Genomic DNA, 7248 nt, shown 5'->3' with positions numbered 1-7248 from the left:
TTAGTTATTTATTTTTTCGGTTTTGGAGTGTCCCTGGACCCTAGAGCTAAGGCCTTAAAAAATTGTTTGATTGGCGTAACCCGAGCGACCCTAAACTTAAACACCCTAAAAAAATAATAATAAAAAACCTTTTTTTTAAAGTTCCAAGGCCTTTATCATACGCAATTTACAGCTTAAAAAGCGGGTGCAAAAACGAAGAAAAAAAAGGGGAAAAAATGCTGACCGACCTACCCTAATTTTTCAAATGTCAATCAAACAATTTTTTAGGCCTAAATGCTAGGATCATTCATGGTTGATATTTAAAAAAGAAGAAGAAACAAATAATAGGCCCTAGTGTTTTTAATATGCAAATAGTTATATATAATGTGCTCATGTCATACTCTATTAATGATTTCAAAATGGATACAAATGCATTTTGAAATCATTAATAGAGTATCTCATGAACACACCGAATTATAGCTTTGCAAAAACACTGGGGCCTTATTTTTCTTATCTTTTGTTTTAAATGTCAATGAAGACTGATCCTAGCATTTAGCTCTAGTACAGGGACACTCCAAAACCAAAACAATAAAAACAAAAAAAAACCTTAAATACAGAACTGTACTCTCTGAACTTTAATTATTGTTCCTAGTTTGGTTCCTGAACCAAACCGTTGATTTTCAAAATTAAAAAGTAAGTGACAGATGCTTTACCACGTAACAACATACCGGTACACCTTTTTAATTTCTTTGTAGCAAAATTAATTACGGTACTCAAAAATTAAATTTTCTGACTGCAGTTCTTTCAGAGGCCCTGTATTAAATCAAATTCCTGTGTCATAATCTTTGAGTGTTATACATGTGTACATTGTTTATGTAATTTTTAGAGTAATACTGGAGCCCTTTTAGTTTTGTTCTCCATGAACACAATCATTTTGTGTTCTGTGTTTCTGCACAATTCATTTTCATACAGGCCAAACAAGTGTTTTTGTCTGATTTTTCTCAACTGCTGAATGCTGTAACTTTACATCTAATTGCTATTTGAGAAGTATGTGACAAATCAGTAGGCTACATAATCTACTGAATAATCAGCAATAATAGTTCTGTTCTGTCTGTTGATTCAAAAATCAGTTGTTCAAGTTCAAGGTGGCCATCACAAGGTCCAATTTCCAAATCATCATGCATGCTCCTGTAAGACAATAATAACAATTAAACATAATATATTAAATGGGTCTGATAAATGTCTGCATGGAGATTTATTCACCAATAAAGTGAGTGCTGAGACGTCTCATTACGTATCATTGAATCAGTGACATTATGGGGATTTAGTATTTTTCTTTCAAATCAAAAACAAGTAAAAGAGCCATTTTAATGTGCTGCCATAGATTATGTTTTTCACATTTTCAAGCCTTTCTGTGATTGTTTAGCGTAATGTAGCCTCTTCCAGTTTTTTAGTTGCTTGTCTTATCTAGGCTTATTTATATTCCACCATTCTTAATTTCACCATTATACTCTATGGTGTTTTGCTGTTGGCATGATTCTAAAGGAAAAAATGAGTTGACATTAAGAATGTTTTTACTTACAAAGTAACAGGTCACTGTCTGTCAGAAACCCAAGATCGTGTTGCATCAAGCCATCTCCATTACTGTTGTTCATCAGATGTCATCTTGGTCAACTGCAAACCAAATACACAAATTAATGATTTAATAAATAGCAGGGTTTTTTCTCACAAATGATGTTTTCATCATAAAATGAGTAAAAACTTTTTAGGGTATATCTCCATTTACCAATTCCTCTTGTTTGCTAGAAAATTGTGCCCTGAGCTGGCGCTCTAATTGGATATGGTATATTAACCGGCACTCAACTTGAGCTAGCTAAACCTGATTTATCTCTAGGCCTCAACCGATATGGCAGAACTGTCTACCGATTGGGTAAAGTTTCCAGCGACTTTGAAGAACCACTGGACCTATTCTGAGGTGCTAAGATCAGAAACAATTACAATTTTCCATGCATTTATAATAATTATGTAGGCCTAATAGATGAAGAGCTAAGAGGTAAACATTTGTTGATAGTTTGCATATTGGATAACAAACTGTAATGTTTTCGTAATTTTTTTTCCAATTTTTTTTCTTCAAATTAACTATGCTAGCACCTCAGAATAGGTCCAGTGGTTCTTCAAAGTTGCAGAAAACTTTGCAAAAAAAATAATTAAAATTTTTTTTGGACTGATATCCGATCCAATACCAAGGGGGCTGGCATTTTCTTCGGAAGGGGGGTCCCAAAAATACTGGGGGTCATAGAATTTTCAGACCAAAAATAGGGGGGGTTATAATTTTTTAACACCCAAAATAGGGGGGGTTATAGAATTATTAAGGGCTGGTGACTTAAAATTTTCAGTCGAAATGTGCGTACAATCTATGCAAAATTTTTACGCGCTCCGCGCGCCTTCTTTACACTTACAATAAAAATTTTACCGCGCTCCACACACTTTCTTCACTTTTAAGTTTTGACGCGCTCCGCGCCTTAGTTCCGGCAATGAATAATTTTTCTTGAGTCTGTGTAGTTGGAAGCGGGGGGTCATAAAATTTTTCGACCCGCGATAGGGGGGGTCATAAAAAATTTTTGCCCGCGATGGGGGGGTCATAACAAAATTGACTCCGGTCACCGACATATTTGTGACCCCCCCCCCCTTCCGAAGAAAATGCCAGCCCCCCAATATCGAAAATATCTGGCCGACGTAACGGTACAATATCCGATTTAATGATACTGAGATAAAATTGTTACTAATTTTGAGTTAGATTCAGAATGCCAAAATCGGGGACTTCACAAGTGAAAAAAAAATTCCCACCATACTCCCATGGGACCAGGATTTGTACCATTCGAGAATCGAGACAGTAACGTTTGCTTACTACTTACTTGAGAACTCTAGCTTCAAATTTGTACACAATAGTTTTACATGTACAGCTTTGTACGCATTCGATCCCGGCATTCGATGCTATCATGCTCGAGTCCATTTGCTATCATTATTTCAGTGGATCTACCAATCAGCACTGACATGTAATATTTCTGCTGATTTTGATGCAAGTTAAAATTTGATTGAGTCAACTGTGTATTTTAAGGAAATGCTGCCTATTTTTAACAGTCTAATATTTAGTTGAAGTGCAAACTGCAATTTTAGCAACATTTTTGATACGATCTCCAGCAGTGATCGGCTGTATTTACTTACAGCTTCCCTAGCCATTGATTTCTAAGTACTAGATTTTGATAGCTCAGGACTCGTCTTTAAATAGTGTGAAGCTATCTGTGACAAATTCGAAGCTAGACTTCTCGTACAAGCGTTCATGTGTATTGTGTAATTACACACAATCAAACGTTTATAAATTAACACTGTTTGAAGGCCGCAGTCACCTCGCACCACATCCCGAACCCCGAAGAATCCCTAGGTATAATATGTTGTAGTAAACCTTTGATGAGCCCGTACGTACCGTGATGTTGCAAAGTCAGAGCTAACAATGTGTTATGTACGGCACAAAGTTAATTTGTAAATTTCCACTGACTCCACATCAGCAGATCACCTCTGCAGACAACAATCAGACAAGTGTGTTCCAACAAATGACTGAGTAAATTTTGTGATGTACACTCTCGTCAAAGGTTTACTCATAAGTCATGTACTCCAAACGCCATGCCATCAGACAGAATCAGTATGTAGAGTATCATGCATGCATGCAATCGGGCTAGTATTATAATATATTTATAATATTCCAGTGTAATAGTATGTGCATGTGTGCCCCCGGTGTGTGCCATGTACAAATGTGAAATGATGTAAACATTGTATTTAAATGTACAGTACAGATGTATCATGCTGGAATTTTAGACGGGACTATGGACCTAGCCTGCGCCTGTCGAGCTGTATCAATAAAATCAACAGAAATCAGTTCGTTAAGTACCCGGTACTTACTTTCTCGTCTTGAGATTTTCTTTCGTGCTCAAAATTACCAAATAGATGTTGAAAATTCGTTCAATTTTCAATCAAATCTGCTCGCGTTGACAGATCGTGCTGCGGCGAACGAAATCAATCAGCTGTTCAAAGGTCAAATCAAATTGATCAGGTCAACAGTCACTTCCGTTTCCCCGAAATATGGGGAACCAATCAGAAGAGTCGTTATATGTGCTCTTTTGCAGACTGTTTGTTAGGAGGATCGACGAGTGTCAGACCGACGCAAACTGGCTGTGTAGGAGACTATGTGGAGTCATGCTAAAAATAGATCGTATAGTCTACGCAAAGTCTACGCTTGGTCGCATTTCACTGTAATGCGAATTATGCTGTGCCATATAGACTGTGACTAAGACTAGCAGCTACTAGCAGACCCAGCGAGTTATCGAAGGGACTAGAATTGACTTCTGATAAGGGGGTACCCATAGTTTTTTGTATGCGGCGAGACTAAATTCAGGTCTATCATAACCATTTTAGATGACCATTAGGGAAAATGTCTATACAGTCGATTAACCCAAGGACATTTTTAATAGCGTAGCGCTATTTCGTAGAGTGACTGTTGGAACAGGGCAGGTTTGACAGGAAAACCCAGAAAAACTTGATTCCACGCAGGGAAAGGAACACAATTTAGTGAAAACATGGAATAAATAAAAAATCAGACGGGTTCATGGAAGCACCTACAGCTTCAAAAAAATAATTTTAGGCTTAAGGAATATCTCGAGGTAATATAACGTGGGAATAGAATTCTGAGTTCACTAGTTCGAAATTGACGGCGATTTAAAGAAAAATTTGGCCATTTTTCTGTTGCGTTTTGAATGGCCAAGTCTGTCGTGGATTCACTGATTCTGAAATGTTACTAAAGGTTTTGATATGTTTATAGAAATGTTATAATATGGCTTTAATTTTAGCGTTTTAAAATTTCAAAATAATCCCATTCAATTCCACGGTCGACAAAGGCACATTTAATAAATTCCTGCCGCACACCGCCTGACATTATACAGAAATCATAAGAGCGCCCTCGACTTTCACAAACTTGAAATGTTGTTTTATACTGAAGTCAGCCAATCGCGGAAAACTCCAATTACTTCCAGTATAATATTGCACATAGCTTAGATGTATGAACCGTTCTGTATTCCTGAAACCTAAGGCGCTTGGATCATACAGTGAGGCATCGAGAGTAAACTTTTTAAAGGAGCACGGACAATAACATTAATTAATTGGATTCAACTTATCCCTGTGATTCTTGCAATCTGAGGATTAAAATGTGCAACATCTGTGTTGATGAATGAGGAGACAAGCGGTTTGGTAAGTCATATCTGTTCTATACTTTCTTATATCTCAAGCTGTCCTGCTTTGTGTGAATGTGCACCATCTGTGTTAAGGTTAGCAACTTTTTTTCAACTGTTGCGATTTGGTAGTTCACAGCATCTTGCGAATGGTAGTGAGAATCGTATTCATCCTTTCATATCGAGTGTATAGAAGAATTTAAATATCACAGATATACTCTTGTAGGTCCTGTGGTTCTTGAGTTATGTTGCTTATTCACAAAATAAAATCAAGCAAGTTTTCAAAGTACATGATTTGTAGAATGAACTTTTGCAAAACATGAAAGTGTTATTTTTTCAATAATATATTATTTTAATAATTAAAATCATTTTTTTGCTGCTTCGACCATCAATACTTTAGTAGATCGTGTAGCCTTAAGGTGTTTAAATGACTTGGCAATACATCTTGTCTTCTCATTCATTAAAATTAATGGGAATACAAGATGTTTTGGCAAGTCATATGAACACAGGAGCGCAAGAACACCGTAAGTCCACTTGGCCCCTCAACATTGTAAAGTTGCGTATAGTTTCGTATAGTTTGATGATGTTTTATACATGTTCAGAGGCCAAAACAATCTTTCACAACCTTTCATGTTTTCACCCTGGAAGATGTATTAAACATTATAAAACCCTAAGAAACTATACGTAACTTTAGTGTATACATGTTGAGGGGCCAAGTGGACTTAGGGTCTTCTTGGGCTCAGGTCTTCATAAAATTTATGTATTCTACACTAACTTTCTTATCATCTCAATACAGCAAGTATAAAATGACTCAATGTTGGATAAAAAGGGAACACATCAACAAAATGAGTGAATAGAACTCAATGTTAATTAATTGTACTCAAATTGAGTATACATTTAATCAATTATTAAGTCCATTATAGGCCTACTTATTTTGTCGTCCTGTTTTTATTAATTTTTTTTTTCAAAGTGCTAACCTTAAAGGAGTCTCCGGCAATCATAACATTTATTTTATGAAAAATAATTATCAAGCACGAATCTCATGGTTTTATTTAAAACAAACTCATATTAACCATAAAATAATTGAACTTACAGTCGGCTCTCAACACGCGATATTCACATTTCCCGCGCTGAAATTGTCTAAGTGCAACGACGTAATGGTTATGTGGTCAATTGTCGCGACAACCTTCAGTGTATTACCAAGGATTCTCGAGTACTAATATACTATAGGATATAGTATGGTCGTTGGACATTTTGACCTGGAAAAAATTGGTAAAAAGCTGATTTTTGCACCAGACAAGCAGAATATATCATAGAACATCATATCCAAAATCCCCAGAAATCCCCCTTGGGGAATTCGTTTTATCCAAGATGGCCGCCAAAATGGCCGCCACAACATATAATTAGCTGTATCTTAGCTTCTAAAGCAGATATGATGATGATTTAAGTGTCTTTGAATAGGTTTAAGAGGTCAGAGAATTCAAATTTGTACAAATCTAACACACTGATGTCTTCAATCCCACTGAAATTCAAGATGGCCGCCAAAATGGCAGCCACAACATATAATTAGCTGTATCTTAGCTTCTAAAGCAGATATGATGATGATTTTAATGTCTTTGAATAGGTGTAAGAGGTCAGAGAATTCAAATTTGTACAAATCTAACACACTGATGTCTTCAATTACACTGAAATCCAAGATGGCCGCCAAAATGGCCACCACCACATATGATTAGATATATCTCCGCTTCTGAAGCAGATATGATGATGATCCTTGAATATATTTCAGAGGTCAAAGAATTCCAATTTGACCGTATCTAAAACACTTAAGTCTTCATTCACACTCGAATCCAAGATGGCCGCCAAAATGGCCGCCACCACCACCACCACGTGTTATGTTTAGGTATATTTTGGCTTATGAAGCAGATATGATAATAATTTTAGTGTCTTTGAATATGTTTTAGGTGACGCAGTTGTCAATTTTGTATTTATC

General features: G+C 36.3%; 1 long non-coding RNA gene across 1 annotated transcript; it reads right to left on the bottom strand.

The window, feature by feature from the left end:
* Positions 1-715: 715 nt before the first annotated feature.
* Positions 716-4196, bottom strand: LOC140168463 (uncharacterized). Its single transcript, XR_011861206.1, has 3 exons — positions 3937-4196; positions 1562-1653; positions 716-1167 (listed from the first exon to the last, which is right to left on the bottom strand). It is a non-coding gene; the product is annotated as an uncharacterized lncRNA (long non-coding RNA).
* Between the last annotated feature and the right edge of the window lie 3052 nt (positions 4197-7248).

Source organism: Amphiura filiformis, chromosome 13, assembly GCF_039555335.1.
Source record: "Amphiura filiformis chromosome 13, Afil_fr2py, whole genome shotgun sequence".
NCBI classification, from domain to species: domain Eukaryota; kingdom Metazoa; phylum Echinodermata; class Ophiuroidea; order Amphilepidida; family Amphiuridae; genus Amphiura; species Amphiura filiformis.
This window is presented reverse-complemented; position numbering and strand designations above follow the sequence as displayed.